Below are 21,993 nucleotides of genomic sequence, written 5' to 3' on the forward strand. Positions count from 1 at the left end.
CACTTTTACAAGGGAGCAGAGTGGCGCAGCGGAAGCGTGCTGGGCCCATAACCCAGAGGTCGATGGATCGAAACCATCCTCTGCTATAATATTTCTTGTTTTTTCTTCTGAGAACCAATCTGTCATTTCCACGCTACCAGCAAGGAAAAGCGCAGGCTTGTGCTAGCTATGTGAGAAAAGACTTCTCAACTATCTGTCTCTGCTGAAATACAAGAGAGTGATCGCCAAAGGATCAACCCTATACTTTGAAAGTAAAGATACCCAATTATAAGCATAAATGACTGGTGGGACCGTCACACGTTTTTCTGGGCATGCTTTGAATGTCATTCTTGCCTTTTCGTTCTACTCTTATCATTCTCCTGGGCATTTCATGGAAGGCACTCTCTTTCTCTTCGCTGCTTTGCTTCCAATGCTGCCTAAATATGTTCATTTCCACTATTTGTACTACTGCTTTCCATTTCTTCTCTTCTGCACAGATTTGGCCTTGGTTTCAATCCCCAGTTCCTTACCCTCTACAAGAAACTTTCTACCGCTTTTCATGTTGGTATCTAAACCAAATGCACCATTGAAACTGGTGCAAGATAGTCATTGAACTCGGGGTTGTAATCTTTAGAACCGAGAACAACCACATCATAGGGCGTTGGTGGTATAGTGGTGAGCATAGCTGCTTCCCAAGCAGTTGACCTGGGTTCGATTCCCGGCCAATGCAGTGCAAATTTTTATATGTTCTCCAAGCAGGATTTGTTTTAATGCAACATGTCACAAAACGGAAATATCATGAACAGATTAATCAGACGTTAAATTTAAAAAAAAATGAAATACTTAGGCAGGCATCTCGATCGCCCCATCTGCTACATTCATTGTCCTATTAGATGCTATTTTCCAAAAAGCAGAGTCACCACTCACATGTGCTGGTAATAAATATGTTGCGGGCGGTAGACAATGAAAGGGCTGAACCCCGACCAGACATTCTAACTCTAGCATCTCTATATTAAAAAGCATTTCTAGGCAATATCTAGCATGTGAATAAAAGTAGGCAAGATCCACCGATGAATCTGGCAAAAGTCCCCAACGATTTTGTGCACACTTGTTCTCTCACCTGAATGCAGCGCCACCTTGTAGCCATCGGATGTAACTGCAGCTCACAAAATGTTATATCAGAGAGCAAGTTGAGAGGACTCCAAGAGGCAGATGTCCATGGAAAGAGCCTCTCACGACAGCAGGAAGGTTGGATATTTCAAGATGGCAACATTTCCTGTCCAATGTCCTCACGTCCCGAACGCTCCCAAACGCTCAAAAGCCTCACACCGGGTAGATCTCTGGCTCCCAGTTAAAATCAAATCCTGAGCATGCTAGCGCTAGGATCAAAGAGAGAGGAGAGGGTTAGAGAGCTGCTATCTTGGTAAAGGCCTGAAACTGCTAGTTCCCAAGAGGGTCTGCACTTTCAGTTATGACTGACTGTGAGACGAGAAGATGAAGATTTTCTGCACCCAGCATACATTGCAGCATGCTTAGGCAAATGAGGAGCGAGACCCACCAATCCCTCGCCACTTCGCTGAAAGCTCCTCCTCTGCATAAAGAGAACACTTTCACAAGGGAGCAGAGTGGCGCAGCGGAAGCGTGCTGGGCCCATAACCCAGAGGTCGATGGATCGAAACCATCCTCTGCTATAATATTTCTTGTTTTTTCTTCTGAGAACCAATCTGTCATTTCCACGCTACCAGCAAGGAAAAGCGCAGGCTTGTGCTAGCTATGTGAGAAAAGACTTCTCATCTATCTGTCTCTGCTGAAATACAAGAGAGTGATCGCCAAAGGATCAACCCCATACTTTGAAAGTAAAGATACCCAATTATAAGCATAAATGACTGGTGGGACCGTCACACGTTTTTCTGGGCATGCTTTGAATGTCATTCTTGCCTTTTCGTTCTGCTCTTATCATTCTCCTGGGCATTTCATGGAAGGCACTCTCTTTCTCTTCGCTGCTTTGCTTCCAATGCTGCCTAAATATGTTCATTTCCACTATTTGTACTACTGCTTTCCATTTCTTCTCTTCTGCACAGATTTGGCCTTGGTTTCAATCCCCAGTTCCTTACCCTCTACAAGAAACTTTCTACTGCTTTTCATGTTGGTATCTAAACCAAATGCACCATTGAAACTGGTGCAAGATAGTCATTGAACTCGGGGTTGTAATCTTTAGAACCGAGAGCAACCACATCATAGGGCGTTGGTGGTATAGTGGTGAGCATAGCTGCTTCCTAAGCAGTTGACCCGGGTTCGATTCCCGGCCAATGCAGTGCAAATTTTTATATGTTCTCCAAGCAGGATTTGTTTTAATGCAACATGTCACAAAACGGAAATATCATGAACAGATTAATCAGACGTTAAATTAAAAAAAAAATGAAATACTTAGGCAGGCATCTCGATCGCCCCATCTGCTACATTCATTGTCCTATTAGATGCTATTTTCCAAAAAGCAGAGTCACCACTCACATGTGCTGGTAATAAATATGTTGCGGGCGGTAGACAATGAAAGGGCTGAACCCCGACCAGACATTCTAACTCTAGCATCTCTATATTAAAAAGCAGTTCTAGGCAATATCTAGCATGTGAATAAAAGTAGGCAAGATCCACCGATGAATCTGGCAAAAGTCCCCAACGATTTTGTGCACACTTGTTCTCTCACCTGAATGCAGCGCCACCTTGTAGCCATCGGATGTAACTGCAGCTCACAAAATGTTATATCAGAGAGCAAGTTGAGAGGACTCCAAGAGGCAGATGTCCATGGAAAGAGCCTCTCACGACAGCAGGAAGGTTGGATATTTCAAGATGGCAACATTTCCTGTCCAATGTCCTCACGTCCCGAACGCTCCCAAACGCTCAAAAGCCTCACACCGGGCAAGCCCTCACCGGGTAGATCTCTGGCTCTCAGTTAAAATCAAATCCTGAGCATGCTAGCGCTAGGATCAAAGAGAGAGGAGAGGGTTAGAGAGCTGCTATCTTGGTAAAGGCCTGAAACTGCTAGTTCCCAAGAGGGTCTGCACTTTCAGTTATGACTGACTGTGAGACGAGAAGATGAAGATTTTCTGCACCCAGCATACATTGCAGCATGCTTAGGCAAATGAGGAGCGAGACCCACCAATCCCTCGCCACTTCGCTGAAAGCTCCTCCTCTGCATAAAGAGAACACTTTTACAAGGGAGCAGAGTGGCGCAGCGGAAGCGTGCTGGGCCCATAACCCAGAGGTCGATGGATCGAAACCATCCTCTGCTATAATATTTCTTGTTTTTTCTTCTGAGAACCAATCTGTCATTTCCACGCTACCAGCAAGGAAAAGCGCAGGCTTGTGCTAGCTATGTGAGAAAAGACTTCTCAACTATCTGTCTCTGCTGAAATACAAGAGAGTGATCGCCAAAGGATCAACCCTATACTTTGAAAGTAAAGATACCCAATTATAAGCATAAATGACTGGTGGGACCGTCACACGTTTTTCTGGGCATGCTTTGAATGTCATTCTTGCCTTTTCGTTCTACTCTTATCATTCTCCTGGGCATTTCATGGAAGGCACTCTCTTTCTCTTCGCTGCTTTGCTTCCAATGCTGCCTAAATATGTTCATTTCCACTATTTGTACTACTGCTTTCCATTTCTTCTCTTCTGCACAGATTTGGCCTTGGTTTCAATCCCCAGTTCCTTACCCTCTACAAGAAACTTTCTACCGCTTTTCATGTTGGTATCTAAACCAAATGCACCATTGAAACTGGTGCAAGATAGTCATTGAACTCGGGGTTGTAATATTTAGAACCGAGAACAACCACATCATAGGGCGTTGGTGGTATAGTGGTGAGCATAGCTGCTTCCCAAGCAGTTGACCTGGGTTCGATTCCCGGCCAATGCAGTGCAAATTTTTATATGTTCTCCAAGCAGGATTTGTTTTAATGCAACATGTCACAAAACGGAAATATCATGAACAGATTAATCAGACGTTAAATTAAAAAAAAAATGAAATACTTAGGCAGGCATCTCGATCGCCCCATCTGCTACATTCATTGTCCTATTAGATGCTATTTTCCAAAAAGCAGAGTCACCACTCACATGTGCTGGTAATAAATATGTTGCGGGCGGTAGACAATGAAAGGGCTGAACCCCGACCAGACATTCTAACTCTAGCATCTCTATATTAAAAAGCATTTCTAGGCAATATCTAGCATGTGAATAAAAGTAGGCAAGATCCACCGATGAATCTGGCAAAAGTCCCCAACGATTTTGTGCACACTTGTTCTCTCACCTGAATGCAGCGCCACCTTGTAGCCATCGGATGTAACTGCAGCTCACAAAATGTTATATCAGAGAGCAAGTTGAGAGGACTCCAAGAGGCAGATGTCCATGGAAAGAGCCTCTCACGACAGCAGGAAGGTTGGATATTTCAAGATGGCAACATTTCCTGTCCAATGTCCTCACGTCCCGAACGCTCCCAAACGCTCAAAAGCCTCACACCGGGTAGATCTCTGGCTCCCAGTTAAAATCAAATCCTGAGCATGCTAGCGCTAGGATCAAAGAGAGAGGAGAGGGTTAGAGAGCTGCTATCTTGGTAAAGGCCTGAAACTGCTAGTTCCCAAGAGGGTCTGCACTTTCAGTTATGACTGACTGTGAGACGAGAAGATGAAGATTTTCTGCACCCAGCATACATTGCAGCATGCTTAGGCAAATGAGGAGCGAGACCCACCAATCCCTCGCCACTTCGCTGAAAGCTCCTCCTCTGCATAAAGAGAACACTTTCACAAGGGAGCAGAGTGGCGCAGCGGAAGCGTGCTGGGCCCATAACCCAGAGGTCGATGGATCGAAACCATCCTCTGCTATAATATTTCTTGTTTTTTCTTCTGAGAACCAATCTGTCATTTCCACGCTACCAGCAAGGAAAAGCGCAGGCTTGTGCTAGCTATGTGAGAAAAGACTTCTCAACTATCTGTCTCTGCTGAAATACAAGAGAGTGATCGCCAAAGGATCAACCCCATACTTTGAAAGTAAAGATACCCAATTATAAGCATAAATGACTGGTGGGACCGTCACACGTTTTTCTGGGCATGCTTTGAATGTCATTCTTGCCTTTTCGTTCTGCTCTTATCATTCTCCTGGGCATTTCATGGAAGGCACTCTCTTTCTCTTCGCTGCTTTGCTTCCAATGCTGCCTAAATATGTTCATTTCCACTATTTGTACTACTGCTTTCCATTTCTTCTCTTCTGCACAGATTTGGCCTTGGTTTCAATCCCCAGTTCCTTACCCTCTACAAGAAACTTTCTACTGCTTTTCATGTTGGTATCTAAACCAAATGCACCATTGAAACTGGTGCAAGATAGTCATTGAACTCGGGGTTGTAATCTTTAGAACCGAGAGCAACCACATCATGGGGCGTTGGTGGTATAGTGGTGAGCATAGCTGCTTCCTAAGCAGTTGACCCGGGTTCGATTCCCGGCCAATGCAGTGCAAATTTTTATATGTTCTCCAAGCAGGATTTGTTTTAATGCAACATGTCACAAAACGGAAATATCATGAACAGATTAATCAGACGTTAAATTAAAAAAAAAATGAAATACTTAGGCAGGCATCTCGATCGCCCCATCTGCTACATTCATTGTCCTATTAGATGCTATTTTCCAAAAAGCAGAGTCACCACTCACATGTGCTGGTAATAAATATGTTGCGGGCGGTAGACAATGAAAGGGCTGAACCCCGACTAGACATTCTAACTGTAGCATCTCTATATTAAAAAGCATTTCTAGGCAATATCTAGCATGTGAATAAAAGTAGGCAAGATCCACCGATGAATCTGGCAAAAGTCCCCAACGATTTTGTGCACACTTGTTCTCTCACCTGAATGCAGCGCCACCTTGTAGCCATCGGATGTAACTGCAGCTCACAAAATGTTATATCAGAGAGCAAGTTGAGAGGACTCCAAGAGGCAGATGTCCATGGAAAGAGCCTCTCATGACAGCAGGAAGGTTGGATATTTCAAGATGGCAACATTTCCTGTCCAACGTCCTCACGTCCCGAACGCTCCCAAACGCTCAAAAGCCTCGTCCTCACCGGGTAGATCTCTGGCTCCCAGTTAAAATCAAATCCTGAGCATGCTAGCGCTAGGATCAAAGAGAGAGGCGAGGGTTAGAGAGCTGCTATCTTGGTAAAGGCCTGAAACTGCTAGTTCCCAAGAGGGTCTGCACTTTCAGTTATGACTGACTGTGAGACGAGAAGATGAAGATTTTCTGCACCCAGCATACATTGCAGCATGCTTAGGCAAATGAGGAGCGAGACCCACCAATCCCTCGCCACTTCGTTGAAAGCTCCTCCTCTGCATAAAGAGAACACTTTTACAAGGGAGCAGAGTGGCGCAGCGGAAGCGTGCTGGGCCCATAACCCAGAGGTCGATGGATCGAAACCATCCTCTGCTATAATATTTCTTGTTTTTTCTTCTGAGAACCAATCTGTCATTTCCACGCTACCAGCAAGGAAAAGCGCAGGCTTGTGCTAGCTATGTGAGAAAAGACTTCTCAACTATCTGTCTCTGCTGAAATACAAGAGAGTGATCGCCAAAGGATCAACCCCATACTTTGAAAGTAAAGATACCCAATTATAAGCATAAATGACTGGTGGGACCGTCACACGTTTTTCTGGGCATGCTTTGAATGTCATTCTTGCCTTTTCGTTCTGCTCTTATCATTCTCCTGGGCATTTCATGGAAGGCACTCTCTTTCTCTTCGCTGCTTTGCTTCCAATGATGCCTAAATATGTTCATTTCCACTATTTGTACTACTGCTTTCCATTTCTTCTCTTCTGCACAGATTTGGCCTTGGTTTCAATCCCCAGTTCCTTACCCTCTACAAGAAACTTTCTACCGCTTTTCATGTTGGTATCTAAACCAAATGCACCATTGAAACTGGTGCAAGATAGTCATTGAACTCGGGGTTGTAATCTTTAGAACCGAGAGCAACCACATCATAGGGCGTTGGTGGTATAGTGGTGAGCATAGCTGCTTCCCAAGCAGTTGACCCGGGTTCGATTCCCGGCCAATGCAGTGCAAATTTTTATATGTTCTCCAAGCAGGATTTGTTTTAATGCAACATGTCACAAAACGGAAATATCATGAACAGATTAATCAGACGTTAAATTAAAAAAAAAAGAAATACTTAGGCAGGCATCTCGATCGCCCCATCTGCTACATTCATTGTCCTATTAGATGCTATTTTCCAAAAAGCAGAGTCACCACTCACATGTGCTGGTAATAAATATGTTACGGGCGGTAGACAATGAAAGGGCTGAACCCCGACTAGACATTGTAACTGTAGCATCTCTATATTAAAAAGCATTTCTAGGCAATATCTAGCATGTGAATAAAAGTAGGCAAGATCCACCGATGAATCTGGCAAAAGTCCCCAACGATTTTGTGCACACTTGTTCTCTCACCTGAATGCAGCACCACCTTGTAGCCATCGGATGTAACTGCAGCTCACAAAATGTTATATCAGAGAGCAAGTTGAGAGGACTCCAAGAGGCAGATGTCCATGGAAAGAGCCTCTCACGACAGCAGGAAGGTTGGATATTTCAAGATGGCAACATTTCCTGTCCAACGTCCTCACGTCCCGAACGCTCCCAAATGCTCAAATGCCTCACACCAGGCAAGCCCTCACCGGGTAGATCTCTGGCTCCCAGTTAAAATCAAATCCTGAGCATGCTAGCGCTAGGATCAAAGAGAGAGGAGAGGGTTAGAGAGCTGCTATCTTGGTAAAGGCCTGAAACTGCTAGTTCCCAAGAGGGTCTGCACTTTCAGTTATGACTGACTGTGAGACGAGAAGATGAAGATTTTCTGCACCCAGCATACATTGCAGCATGCTTAGGCAAATGAGGAGCGAGACCCACCAATCCCTCGCCACTTCGCTGAAAGCTCCTCCTCTGCATAAAGAGAACACTTTTACAAGGGAGCAGAGTGGCGCAGCGGAAGCATGCTGGGCCCATAACCCAGAGGTCGATGGATCGAAACCATCCTCTGCTATAATATTTCTTGTTTTTTCTTCTGAGAACCAATCTGTCATTTCCACGCTACAAGCAAGGAAAAGCGCAGGCTTGTGCTAGCTATGTGAGAAAAGACTTCTCAACTATCTGTCTCTGCTGAAACACAACAGAGTGATCGCCAAAGGATCAACCCCATACTTTGAAAGTAAAGATACCCAATTATAAGCATAAATGACTGGTGGGACCGTCACACGTTTTTCTGGGCATGCTTTGAATGTCATTCTTGCCTTTTCGTTCTGCTCTTATCATTCTCCTGGGCATTTCATGGAAGGCACTCTCTTTCTCTTCGCTGCTTTGCTTCCAATGCTGCCTAAATATGTTCATTTCCACTATTTGTACTACTGCTTTCCATTTCTTCTCTTCTGCACAGATTTGGCCTTGGTTTCAATCCCCAGTTCCTTACCCTCTACAAGAAACTTTCTACTGCTTTTCATGTTGGTATCTAAACCAAATGCACCATTGAAACTGGTGCAAGATAGTCATTGAACTCGGGGTTGTAATCTTTAGAACCGAGAGCAACCACATCATAGGGCGTTGGTGGTATAGTGGTGAGCATAGCTGCTTCCCAAGCAGTTGACCCGGGTTCGATTCCCGGCCAATGCAGTGCAAATTTTTATATGTTCTCCAAGCAGGATTTGTTTTAATGCAACATGTCACAAAACGGAAATATCATGAACAGATTAATCAGAAGTTAAATTAAAAAAAAATGAAATACTTAGGCAGGCATCTCGATCGCCCCATCTGCTACATTCATTGTCCTATTAGATGCTATTTTCCAAAAAGCAGAGTCACCACTCACATGTGCTGGTAATAAATATGTTGCGGGCGGTAGACAATGAAAGGGCTGAACCCCGACTAGACATTCTAACTGTAGCATCTCTATATTAAAAAGCATTTCTAGGCAATATCTAGCATGTGAATAAAAGTAGGCAAGATCCACCGATGAATCTGGCAAAAGTCCCCAACGATTTTGTGCACACTTGTTCTCTCACCTGAATGCAGCGCCACCTTGTAGCCATCGGATGTAACTGCAGCTCACAAAATGTTATATCAGAGAGCAAGTTGAGAGGACTCCAAGAGGCAGATGTCCATGGAAAGAGCCTCTCATGACAGCAGGAAGGTTGGATATTTCAAGATGGCAACATTTCCTGTCCAACATCCTCACGTCCCGAACGCTCCCAAACGCTCAAAAGTCTCGCCCTCACCGGGTAGATCTCTGGCTCCCAGTTAAAATCAAATCCTGAGCATGCTAGCGCTAGGATCAAAGAGAGAGGAGAGGGTTAGAGAGCTGCTATCTTGGTAAAGGCCTGAAACTGCTAGTTCCCAAGAGGGTCTGCACTTTCAGTTATGACTGACTGTGAGACGAGAAGATGAAGATTTTCTGCACCCAGCATACATTGCAGCATGCTTAGGCAAATGAGGAGCGAGACCCACCAATCCCTCGCCACTTCGCTGAAAGCTCCTCCTCTGCATAAAGAGAACACTTTTACAAGGGAGCAGAGTGGCGCAGCGGAAGCGTGCTGGGCCCATAACCCAGAAGTCGATGGATCGAAACCATCCTCTGCTATAATATTTCTTGTTTTTTCTTCTGAGGACCAATCTGTCATTTCCACGCTACCAGCAAGGAAAAGCGCAGGCTTGTGCTAGCTATGTGAGAAAAGACTTCTCAACTATCTGTCTCTGCTGAAATACAAGAGAGTGATCGCCAAAGGATCAACCCCATACTTTGAAAGTAAAGATACCCAATTATAAGCATAAATGACTGGTGGGACCGTCACACGTTTTTCTGGGCATGCTTTGAATGTCATTCTTGCCTTTTCGTTCTGCTCTTATCATTCTCCTGGGCATTTCATGGAAGGCACTCTCTTTCTCTTCGCTGCTTTGCTTCCAATGCTGCCTAAATATGTTCATTTCCACTATTTGTACTACTGCTTTCCATTTCTACTCTTCTGCACAGATTTGGCCTTGGTTTCAATCCCCAGTTCCTTACCCTCTACAAGAAACTTTCTACTGCTTTTCATGTTGGTATCTAAACCAAATGCACCATTGAAACTGGTGCAAGATAGTCATTGAACTCGGGGTTGTAATCTTTAGAACCGAGAGCACCCACATCATAGGGCGTTGGTGGTATAGTGGTGAGCATAGCTGCTTCCCAAGCAGATGACCCGGGTTCGATTCCCGGCCAATGCAGTGCAAATTTTTATATGTTCTCCAAGCAGGATTTGTTTTAATGCAACATGTCACAAAACGGAAATATCATGAACAGATTAATCAGACGTTAAATTAAAAAAAAAATGAAATACTTAGGCAGGCATCTTGATCGCCCCATCTGCTACATTCATTGTCCTATTAGATGCTATTTTCCAAAAAGCAGAGTCACCACTCACATGTGCTGGTAATCAATATGTTGCGGGCGGTAGACAATGAAAGGGCTGAACCCCGACCAGACATTCTAACTCTAGCATCTCTATATTAAAAAGCATTTCTAGGCAATATCTAGCATGTGAATAAAAGTAGGCAAGATCCACCGATGAATCTGGCAAAAGTCCCCAACGATTTTCTGCACACTTGTTCTCTCACCTGAATGCAGCGCCACCTTGTAGCCATCGGATGTAACTGCAGCTCACAAAATGTTATATCAGAGAGCAAGTTGAGAGGACTCCAAGAGGCAGATGTCCATGGAAAGAGCCTCTCACGACAGCAGGAAGGTTGGATATTTCAAGATGGCAACATTTCCTGTCCAATGTCCTCACGTCCCGAACGCTCCCAAACGCTCAAAAGCCTCACACCGGGCAAGCCCTCACCGGGTAGATCTCTGGCTCCTAGTTAAAATCAAATCCTGAGCATGCTAGCGCTAGGATCAAAGAGAGAGGAGAGGGTTAGAGAGCTGCTATCTTGGTAAAGGCCTGAAACTTCTAGTTCCCAAGAGGGTCTGCACTTTCAGTTATGACTGACTGTGAGACGAGAAGATGAAGATTTTCTGCACCCAGCATACATTGCAGCATGCTTAGGCAAATGAGGAGCGAGACCCACCAATCCCTCGCCACTTCGCTGAAAGCTCCTCCTCTGCATAAAGAGAACACTTTTACAAGGGAGCAGAGTGGCGCAGCGGAAGCGTGCTGGGCCCATAACCCAGAGGTCGATGGATCGAAACCATCCTCTGCTATAATATTTCTTATTTTTTCTTCTGAGAACCAATCTGTCATTTCCACGCTACCAGCATGGAAAAGCGCAGGCTTGTGCTAGCTATGTGAGAAAAGACTTCTCAACTATCTGTCTCTGCTGAAATACAAGAGAGTGATCGCCAAAGGATCAACCCCATACTTTGAAAGTAAAGATACCCAATTATAAGCATAAATGACTGGTGGGACCGTCACACGTTTTTCTGGGCATGCTTTGAATGTCACTCTTGCCTTTTCGTTCTGCTCTTATCATTCTCCTGGGCATTTCATGGAAGGCACTCTCTTTCTCTTCGCTGCTTTGCTTCCAATGCTGCCTAAATATGTTCATTTCCACTATTTGTACTACTGCTTTCCATTTCTTCTCTTCTGCACAGATTTGGCCTTGGTTTCAATCCCCCGTTCCTTACCCTCTACAAGAAACTTTCTACTGCTTTTCATGTTGGTATCTAAACCAAATGCACCATTGAAACTGGTGCAAGATAGTCATTGAACTCGGGGTTGTAATCTTTAGAACCGAGAGCAACCACATCATAGGGCGTTGGTGGTATAGTGGTGAGCATAGCTGCTTCCCAAGCAGTTGACGCGGGTTCGATTCCCAGCCAATGCAGTGCAAATTTTTATATGTTCTCCAAGCAGGATTTGTTTTAATGCAACATGTCACAAAACGGAAATATCATGAACAGATTAATCAGACGTTAAATTAAAAAAAAAATGAAATACTTAGGCAGGCATCTCGATCGCCCCATCTGCTACATTCATTGTCCTATTAGATGCTATTTTCCAAAAAGCAGAGTCACCACTCACATGTGCTGGTAATAAATATGTTGCGGGCGGTAGACAATGAAAGGGCTGAACCCCGACTAGACATTCTAACTGTAGCATCTCTATATTAAAAAGCATTTCTAGGCAATATCTAGCATGTGAATAAAAGTAGGCAAGATCCACCGATGAATCTGGCAAAAGTCCCCAACGATTTTGTGCACACTTGTTCTCTCACCTGAATGCAGCGCCACCTTGTAGCCATCGGATGTAACTGCAGCTCACAAAATGTTATATCAGAGAGCAAGTTGAGAGGACTCCAAGAGGCAGATGTCCATGGAAAGAGCCTCTCATGACAGCAGGAAGGTTGGATATTTCAAGATGGCAACATTTCCTGTCCAACGTCCTCACGTCCCGAACGCTCCCAAACGCTCAAAAGCCTCGCCCTCACCGGGTAGATCTCTGGCTCCCAGTTAAAATCAAATCCTGAGCATGCTAGCGCTAGGATCAAAGAGAGAGGAGAGGGTTAGAGAGCTGCTATCTTGGTAAAGGCCTGAAACTGCTAGTTCCCAAGAGGGTCTGCACTTTCAGTTATGACTGACTGTGAGACGAGAAGATGAAGATTTTCTGCACCCAGCATACATTGCAGCATGCTTAGGCAAATGAGGAGCGAGACCCACCAATCCCTCGCCACTTCGCTGAAAGCTCCTCCTCTGCATAAAGAGAACACTTTTACAAGGGAGCAGAGTGGCGCAGCGGAAGCGTGCTGGGCCCATAACCCAGAGGTCGATGGATCGAAACCATCCTCTGCTATAATATTTCTTGTTTTTTCTTCTGAGAACCAATCTGTCATTTCCACGCTACCAGCAAGGAAAAGCGCAGGCTTGTGCTAGCTATGTGAGAAAAGACTTCTCAACTATCTGTCTCTGCTGAAATACAAGAGAGTGATCGCCAAAGGATCAACCCCATACTTTGAAAGTAAAGATACCCAATTATAAGCATAAATGACTGGTGGGACCGTCACACGTTTTTCTGGGCATGCTTTGAATGTCATTCTTGCCTTTTCGTTCTGCTCTTATCATTCTCCTGGGCATTTCATTGAAGGCACTCTCTTTCTCTTCGCTGCTTTGCTTCCAATGCTGCCTAAATATGTTCATTTCCACTATTTGTACTACTGCTTTCCATTTCTTCTCTTCTGCACAGATTTGGCCTTGGTTTCAATCCCCAGTTCCTTACCCTCTACAAGAAACTTTCTACTGCTTTTCATGTTGGTATCTAAACCAAATGCACCATTGAAACTGGTGCAAGATAGTCATTGAACTCGGGGTTGTAATCTTTAGAACCGAGAGCACCCACATCATAGGGCGTTGGAGGTATAGTGGTGAACATAGCTGCTTCCCAAGCAGTTGACCCGGGTTCGATTCCCGGCCAATGCAGTGCAAATTTTTATATGTTCTCCAAGCAGGATTTGTTTTAATGCAACATGTCACAAAACGGAAATATCATGAACAGATTAATCAGACGTTAAATTAAAAAAAAAATGAAATACTTAGGCAGGCATCTCGATCGCCCCATCTGCTACATTCATTGTCCTATTAGATGCTATTTTCCAAAAAGCAGAGTCACCACTCACATGTGCTGGTAATAAATATGTTGCGGGCGGTAGACAATGAAAGGGCTGAACCCCGACCAGACATTCTAACTCTAGCATCTCTATATTAAAAAGCATTTCTAGGCAATATCTAGCATGTGAATAAAAGTAGGCAAGATCCACCGATGAATCTGGCAAAAGTCCCCAACGATTTTGTGCACACTTGTTCTCTCACCTGAATGCAGCGCCACCTTGTAGCCATCGGATGTAACTGCAGCTCACAAAATGTTATATCAGAGAGCAAGTTGAGAGGACTCCAAGAGGCAGATGTCCATGGAAAGAGCCTCTCACGACAGCAGGAAGGTTGGATATTTCAAGATGGCAACATTTCCTGTCCAACGTCCTCACGTCCCGAACGCTCCCAAACGCTCAAAAGCCTCGCCCTCACCGGGTAGATCTCTGGCTCCCAGTTAAAATCAAATCCTGAGCATGCTAGCGCTAGGATCAAAGAGAGAGGAGAGGGTTAGAGAGCTGCTATCTTGGTAAAGGCCTGAAACTGCTAGTTCCCAAGAGGGTCTGCACTTTCAGTTATGACTGACTGTGAGACGAGAAGATGAAGATTTTCTGCACCCAGCATACATTGCAGCATGCTTAGGCAAATGAGGAGCGAGACCCACCAATCCCTCGCCACTTCGCTGAAAGCTCCTCCTCTGCATAAAGAGAACACTTTTACAAGGGAGCAGAGTGGCGCAGCGGAAGCGTGCTGGGCCCATAACCCAGAGGTCGATGGATCGAAACCATCCTCTGCTATAATATTTCTTGTTTTTTCTTCTGAGAACCAATCTGTCATTTCCACGCTACCAGCAAGGAAAAGCGCAGGCTTGTGCTAGCTATGTGAGAAAAGACTTCTCAACTATCTGTCTCTGCTGAAATACAAGAGAGTGATCGCCAAAGGATCAACCCCATACTTTGAAAGTAAAGATATCCAATTATAAGCATAAATGACTGGTGGGACCGTCACACGTTTTTCTGGGCATGCTTTGAATGTCATTCTTGCCTTTTCGTTCTGCTCTTATCATTCTCCTGGGCATTTCATGGAAGGCACTCTCTTTCTCTTCGCTGCTTTGCTTCCAATGCTGCCTAAATATGTTCATTTCCACTATTTGTACTACTGCTTTCCATTTCTTCTCTTCTGCACAGATTTGGCCTTGGTTTCAATCCCCAGTTCCTTACCCTCTACAAGAAACTTTCTACTGCTTTTCATGTTGGTATCTAAACCAAATGCACCATTGAAACTGGTGCAAGATAGTCATTGAACTCGGGGTTGTAATCTTTAGAACCGAGAGCAACCACATCATAGGGCGTTGGTGGTATAGTGGTGAGCATAGCTGCTTCCTAAGCAGTTGACCCGGGTTCGATTCCCGGCCAATGCAGTGCAAATTTTTATATGTTCTCCAAGCAGGATTTGTTTTAATGCAACATGTCACAAAACGGAAATATCATGAACAGATTAATCAGACGTTAAATTAAAAAAAAAAAATGAAATACTTAGGCAGGCATCTCGATCGCCCCATCTGCTACATTCATTGTCCTATTAGATGCTATTTTCCAAAAAGCAGAGTCACCACTCACATGTGCTGGTAATAAATATGTTGCGGGCGGTAGACAATGAAAGGGCTGAACCCCGACTAGACATTCTAACTGTAGCATCTCTATATTAAAAAGCATTTCTAGGCAATATCTAGCATGTGAATAAAAGTAGGCAAGATCCACCGATAAATCTGGCAAAAGTCCCCAACGATTTTGTGCACACTTGTTCTCTCACCTGAATGCAGCGCCACCTTGTAGCCATCGGATGTAACTGCAGCTCACAAAATGTTATATCAGAGAGCAAGTTGAGAGGACTCCAAGAGGCAGATGTCCATGGAAAGAGCCTCTCATGACAGCCGGAAGGTTGGATATTTCAAGATGGCAACATTTCCTGTCCAACGTCCTCACGTCCCGAACGCTCCCAAACGCTCAAAAGCCTCGCCCTCACCGGGTAGATCTCTGGCTCCCAGTTAAAATCATATCCTGAGCATGCTAGCGCTAGGATCAAAGAGAGAGGCGAGGGTTAGAGAGCTGCTATCTTGGTAAAGGCCTGAAACTGCTAGTTCCCAAGAGGGTCTGCACTTTCAGTTATGACTGACTGTGAGACGAGAAGATGAAGATTTTCTGCACCCAGCATACATTGCAGCATGCTTAGGCAAATGAGGAGCGAGACCCACCAATCCCTCGCCACTTCGCTGAAAGCTCCTCCTCTGCATAAAGAGAACACTTTTACAAGGGAGCAGAGTGGCGCAGCGGAAGCGTGCTGGGCCCATAACCCAGAGGTCGATGGATAGAAACCATCCTCTGCTATAATATTTCTTGTTTTTTCTTCTGAGAACCAATCTGTCATTTCCACGCTACCAGCAAGGAAAAGCGCAGGCTTGTGCTAGCTATGTGAGAAAAGACTTCTCAACTATCTGTCTCTGCTGAAATACAAGAGAGTGATCGCCAAAGGATCAACCCCATACTTTGAAAGTAAAGATACCCAATTATAAGCATAAATGACTGGTGGGACCGTCACACGTTTTTCTGGGCATGCTTTGAATGTCATTCTTGCCTTTTCGTTCCGCTCTTATCATTCTCCTGGGCATTTCATGGAAGGCACTCTCTTTCTCTTCGCTGCTTTGCTTCCAATGCTGCCTAAATATGTTCATTTCCACTATTTGTAATACTGCTTTCCATTTCTTCTCTTCTGCACAGATTTGGCCTTGGTTTCAATCCCCAGTTCCTTACCCTCTACAAGAAACTTTCTACTGCTTTTCATGTTGGTATCTAAACCAAATGCACCATTGAAACTGGTGCAAGATAGTCATTGAACTCGGGGTTGTAATCTTTAGAACCGAGAGCAAACACATCATAGGGCGTTGGTGGTATAGTGGTGAGCATAGCTGCTTCCCAAGCAGTTGACCCGGGTTCGATTCCCGGCCAATGCAGTGCAAATTTTTATATGTTCTCCAAGCAGGATTTGTTTTAATGCAACATGTCACAAAACGGAAATATCATGAACAGATTAATCAGACGTTAAATAAAAAAAAAAATGAAATACTTAGGCAGGCATCTCGATCGCCCCATCTGCTACATTCATTGTCCTATTAGATGCTATTTTCCAAAAAGCAGAGTCACCACTCACATGTGCTGGTAATAAATATGTTGCGGGCGGTAGACAATGAAAGGGCTGAACCCCGACCAGACATTCTAACTCTAGCATCTCTATATTAAAAAGCATTTCTAGGCAATATCTAGCATGTGAATAAAAGTAGGCAAGATCCACCGATGAATCTGGCAAAAGTCCCCAACGATTTTGTGCACACTTGTTCTCTCACCTGAATGCAGCGCCACCTTGTAGCCATCGGATGTAACTGCAGCTCACAAAATGTTATATCAGAGAGCAAGTTGAGAGGACTCCAAGAGGCAGATGTCCATGGAAAGAGCCTCTCACGACAGCAGGAAGGTTGGATATTTCAAGATGGCAACATTTCCTGTCCGACGTCCTCACGTCCCGAACGCTCCCAAACGCTCAAAAGCCTCACACCAGGCAAGCCCTCACCGGGTAGATCTCTGGCTCCCAGTTAAAATCAAATCCTGAGCATGCTAGCGCTAGGATCAAAGAGAGAGGAGAGGGTTAGAGAGCTGCTATCTTGGTAAAGGCCTGAAACTGCTAGTTCCCAAGAGGGTCTGCACTTTCAGTTATGACTGACTGTGAGACGAGAAGATGAAGATTTTCTGCACCCAGCATACATTGCAGCATGCTTAGGCAAATGAGGAGCGAGACCCACCAATCCCTCGCCACTTCGCTGAAAGCTCCTCCTCTGCATAAAGAGAACACTTTTACAAGGGAGCAGAGTGGCGCAGCGGAAGCGTGCTGGGCCCATAACCCAGAGGTCGATGGATCGAAACCATCCTCTGCTATAATATTTCTTGTTTTTTCTTCTGAGAACCAATCTGTCATTTCCATGCTACAAGCAAGGAAAAGCGCAGGCTTGTGCTAGCTATGTGAGAAAAGACTTCTCAACTATCTGTCTCTGCTGAAACACAACAGAGTGATCGCCAAAGGATCAACCCCATACTTTGAAAGTAAAGATACCCAATTATAAGCATAAATGACTGGTGGGACCGTCACACGTTTTTCTGGGCATGCTTTGAATGTCATTCTTGCCTTTTCGTTCTGCTCTTATCATTCTCCTGGGCATTTCATGGAAGGCACTCTCTTTCTCTTCGCTGCTTTGCTTCCAATGCTGCCTAAATATGTTCATTTCCACTATTTGTACTACTGCTTTCCATTTCTTCTCTTCTGAAAAGATTTGGCCTTGGTTTCAATCCCCAGTTCCTTACCCTCTACAAGAAACTTTCTACTGCTTTTCATGTTGGTATCTAAACCAAATGCACCATTGAAACTGGTGCAAGATAGTCATTGAACTCGGGGTTGTAATCTTTAGAACCGAGAGCACCCACATCATAGGGCGTTGGTGGTATAGTGGTGAGCATGGCTGCTTCCCAAGCAGTTGACCCGGGTTCGATTCCCGGCCAATGCAGCGCAAATTTTTATATGTTCTCCAAGCAGGATTTGTTTTAATGCAACATGTCACAAAACGGAAATATCATGAACAGATTAATCAGACGTTAAATTGAAAAAAAATGAAATACTTAGGCAGGCATCTCGATCGCCCCATCTGCTACATTCATTGTGCTATTAGATGCTATTTTCCAAAAAGCAGAGTCACCACTCACATGTGCTGGTAATAAATATGTTGCGGGCGGTAGACAATGAAAGGGCTGAACCCCGACTAGACATTCTAACTGTAGCATCTCTATATTAAAAAGCATTTCTAGGCAATATCTAGCATGTGAATAAAAGTAGGCAAGATCCACCGATGAATCTGGCAAAAGTCCCCAACGATTTTGTGCACACTTGTTCTCTCACCTGAATGCAGCGCCACCTTGTAGCCATCGGATGTAACTGCAGCTCACAAAATGTTATATCAGAGAGCAAGTTGAGAGGACTCCAAGAGGCAGATGTCCATGGAAACAGCCTCTCATGACAGCAGGAAGGTTGGATATTTCAAGATGGCAACATTTCCTGTCCAACATCCTCACGTCCCGAACGCTCCCAAACGCTCAAAAGCCTCGCCCTCACCGGGTAGATCTCTGGCTCCCAGTTAAAATCAAATCCTGAGCATGCTAGCGCTAGGATCAAAGAGAGAGGAGAGGGTTAGAGAGCTGCTATCTTGGTAAAGGCCTGAAACTGCTAGTTCCCAAGAGGGTCTGCACTTTCAGTTATGACTGACTGTGAGACGAGAAGATGAAGATTTTCTGCACCCAGCATACATTGCAGCATGCTTAGGCAAATGAGGAGCGAGACCCACCAATCCCTCGCCACTTCGCTGAAAGCTCCTCCTCTGCATAAAGAGAACACTTTTACAAGGGAGCAGAGTGGCGCAGCGGAAGCGTGCTGGGCCCATAACCCAGAGGTCGATGGATCGAAACCATCCTCTGCTATAATATTTCTTGTTTTTTCTTCTGAGGACCAATCTGTCATTTCCACGCTACCAGCAAGGAAAAGCGCAGGCTTGTGCTAGCTATGTGAGAAAAGACTTCTCAACTATCTGTCTCTGCTGAAATACAAGAGAGTGATCGCCAAAGGATCAACCCCATACTTTGAAAGTAAAGATACCCAATTATAAGCATAAATGACTGGTGGGACCGTCACACGTTTTTCTGGGCATGCTTTGAATGTCATTCTTGCCTTTTCATTCTGCTCTTATCATTCTCCTGGGCATTTCATGGAAGGCACTCTCTTTCTCTTCGCTGCTTTGCTTCCAATGCTGCCTAAATATGTTCATTTCCACTATTTGTACTACTGCTTTCCATTTCTACTCTTCTGCACAGATTTGGCCTTGGTTTCAATCCCCAGTTTCTTACCCTCTACAAGAAACTTTCTACTGCTTTTCATGTTGGTATCTAAACCAAATGCACCATTGAAACTGGTGCAAGATAGTCATTGAACTCGGGGTTGTAATCTTTAGAACCGAGAGCACCCACATCATAGGGCGTTGGTGGTATAGTGGTGAGCATAGCTGCTTCCCAAGCAGTTGACCCGGGTTCGATTCCCAGCCAATGCAGTGCAAATTTTTACATGTTCTCCAAGCAGGATTTGTTTTAATGCAACATGTCACAAAACGGAAATATCATGAACAGATTAATCAGACGTTAAATTAAAAAAAAAATGAAATACTTAGGCAGGCATCTCGATCGCCCCATCTGCTACATTCATTGTCCTATTAGATGCTATTTTCCAAAAAGCAGAGTCACCACTCACATGTGCTGGTAATAAATATGTTGCGGGCGGTAGACAATGAAAGGGCTGAACCCCGACCAGACATTCTAACTCTAGCATCTCTATATTAAAAAGCATTTCTAGGCAATATCTAGCATGTGAATAAAAGTAGGCAAGATCCACCGATGAATCTGGCAAAAGTCCCCAACGATTTTCTGCACACTTGTTCTCTCACCTGAATGCAGCGCCACCTTGTAGCCATCGGATGTAACTGCAGCTCACAAAATGTTATATCAGAGAGCAAGTTGAGAGGACTCCAAGAGGCAGATGTCCATGGAAAGAGCCTCTCACGACAGCAGGAAGGTTGGATATTTCAAGATGGCAACATTTCCTGTCCAATGTCCTCACGTCCCGAACGCTCCCAAACGCTCAAAAGCCTCACACCGGGCAAGCCCTCACCGGGTAGATCTCCGGCTCCTAGTTAAAATCAAATCCTGAGCATGCTAGCGCTAGGATCAAAGAGAGAGGAGAGGGTTAGAGAGCTGCTATCTTGGTAAAGGCCTGAAACTGCTAGTTCCCAAGAGGGTCTGCACTTTCAGTTATGACTGACTGTGAGACGAGAAGATGAAGATTTTCTGCACCCAGCATACATTGCAGCATGCTTAGGCAAATGAGGAGCGAGACCCACCAATCCCTCGCCACTTCGCTGAAAGCTCCTCCTCTGCATAAAGAGAACACTTTTACAAGGGAGCAGAGTGGCGCAGCGGAAGCGTGCTGGGCCCATAACCCAGAGGTCGATGGATCAAAACCATCCTCTGCTATAATATTTCTTGTTTTCTCTTCTGAGAACCAATCTGTCATTTCCACGCTACCAGCAAGGAAAAGCGCAGGCTTGTGCTAGCTATGTGAGAAAAGACTTCTCAACTATCTGTCTCTGCTGAAATACAAGAGAGTGATCGCCAAAGGATCAACCCCATACTTTGAAAGTAAAGATACCCAATTATAAGCATAAATGACTGGTGGGACCGTCACACGTTTTTCTGGGCATGCTTTGAATGTCACTCTTGCCTTTTCGTTCTGCTCTTATCATTCTCCTGGGCATTTCATGGAAGGCACTCTCTTTCTCTTCGCTGCTTTGCTTCCAATGCTGCCTAAATATGTTCATTTCCACTATTTGTACTACTGCTTTCCATTTCTTCTCTTCTGCACAGATTTGGCCTTGGTTTCAATCCCCAGTTCCTTACCCTCTACAAGAAACTTTCTACTGCTTTTCATGTTGGTATCTAAACCAAATGCACCATTGAAACTGGTGCAAGATAGACATTGAACTCGGGGTTGTAATCTTTAGAACCGAGAGCAACCACATCATAGGGCGTTGGTGGTATAGTGGTGAGCATAGCTGCTTCCCAAGCAGTTGACGTGGGTTCGATTCCCGGCCAATGCAGTGCAAATTTTTATATGTTCTCCAAGCAGGATTTGTTTTAATGCAACATGTCACAAAACGGAAATATCATGAACAGATTAATCAGACGTTAAATTAAAAAAAAAATGAAATACTTAGGCAGGCATCTCGATCGCCCCATCTGCTACATTCATTGTCCTATTAGATGCTATTTTCCAAAAAGCAGAGTCACCACTCACATGTGCTGGTAATAAATATGTTGCGGGCGGTAGACAATGAAAGGGCTGAACCCCGACTAGACATTCTAACTGTAGCATCTCTATATTAAAAAGCATTTCTAGGCAATATCTAGCATGTGAATAAAAGTAGGCAAGATCCACCGATGAATCTGGCAAAAGTCCCCAACGATTTTGTGCACACTTGTTCTCTCACCTGAATGCAGCGCCACCTTGTAGCCATCGGATGTAACTGCAGCTCACAAAATGTTATATCAGAGAGCAAGTTGAGAGGACTCCAAGAGGCAGATGTCCATGGAAAGAGCCTCTCACGACAGCAGGAAGGTTGGATATTTCAAGATGGCAACATTTCCTGTCCAACGTCCTCACGTCCCGAACGCTCCCAAACGCTCAAAAGCCT

The 21,993-nt window shown here is 44.6% G+C and overlaps 9 non-coding genes across 9 annotated transcripts; all 9 read left to right on the plus strand.

Moving 5' to 3' along the window:
• Positions 1-637: 637 nt before the first annotated feature.
• On the plus strand, positions 638-709 carry TRNAG-CCC (transfer RNA glycine (anticodon CCC)). Its single transcript has one exon. It is a non-coding gene; the product is annotated as a tRNA-Gly (tRNA).
• Positions 710-2,221: 1,512 nt separating this feature from the next.
• Positions 2,222-2,293, plus strand: TRNAR-CCU (transfer RNA arginine (anticodon CCU)). Its single transcript has one exon. It is a non-coding gene; the product is annotated as a tRNA-Arg (tRNA).
• Positions 2,294-3,820: 1,527 nt separating this feature from the next.
• TRNAG-CCC (transfer RNA glycine (anticodon CCC)) lies at positions 3,821-3,892 on the plus strand. The gene has a single exon. It is a non-coding gene; the product is annotated as a tRNA-Gly (tRNA).
• A 1,512-nt stretch (positions 3,893-5,404) lies between these two features.
• TRNAR-CCU (transfer RNA arginine (anticodon CCU)) lies at positions 5,405-5,476 on the plus strand. The gene has a single exon. It is a non-coding gene; the product is annotated as a tRNA-Arg (tRNA).
• Positions 5,477-6,992: 1,516 nt separating this feature from the next.
• TRNAG-CCC (transfer RNA glycine (anticodon CCC)) lies at positions 6,993-7,064 on the plus strand. The gene has a single exon. It is a non-coding gene; the product is annotated as a tRNA-Gly (tRNA).
• A 1,526-nt stretch (positions 7,065-8,590) lies between these two features.
• TRNAG-CCC (transfer RNA glycine (anticodon CCC)) lies at positions 8,591-8,662 on the plus strand. The gene has a single exon. It is a non-coding gene; the product is annotated as a tRNA-Gly (tRNA).
• Positions 8,663-14,952: 6,290 nt separating this feature from the next.
• On the plus strand, positions 14,953-15,024 carry TRNAR-CCU (transfer RNA arginine (anticodon CCU)). Its single transcript has one exon. It is a non-coding gene; the product is annotated as a tRNA-Arg (tRNA).
• Positions 15,025-16,542: 1,518 nt separating this feature from the next.
• On the plus strand, positions 16,543-16,614 carry TRNAG-CCC (transfer RNA glycine (anticodon CCC)). The gene has a single exon. It is a non-coding gene; the product is annotated as a tRNA-Gly (tRNA).
• A 1,527-nt stretch (positions 16,615-18,141) lies between these two features.
• On the plus strand, positions 18,142-18,213 carry TRNAG-CCC (transfer RNA glycine (anticodon CCC)). Its single transcript has one exon. It is a non-coding gene; the product is annotated as a tRNA-Gly (tRNA).
• Positions 18,214-21,993: the final 3,780 nt, after the last annotated feature.

This window comes from Triturus cristatus, chromosome 11, assembly GCF_964204655.1.
Source record: "Triturus cristatus chromosome 11, aTriCri1.1, whole genome shotgun sequence".
Taxonomy (NCBI): Eukaryota; Metazoa; Chordata; class Amphibia; order Caudata; family Salamandridae; genus Triturus; species Triturus cristatus.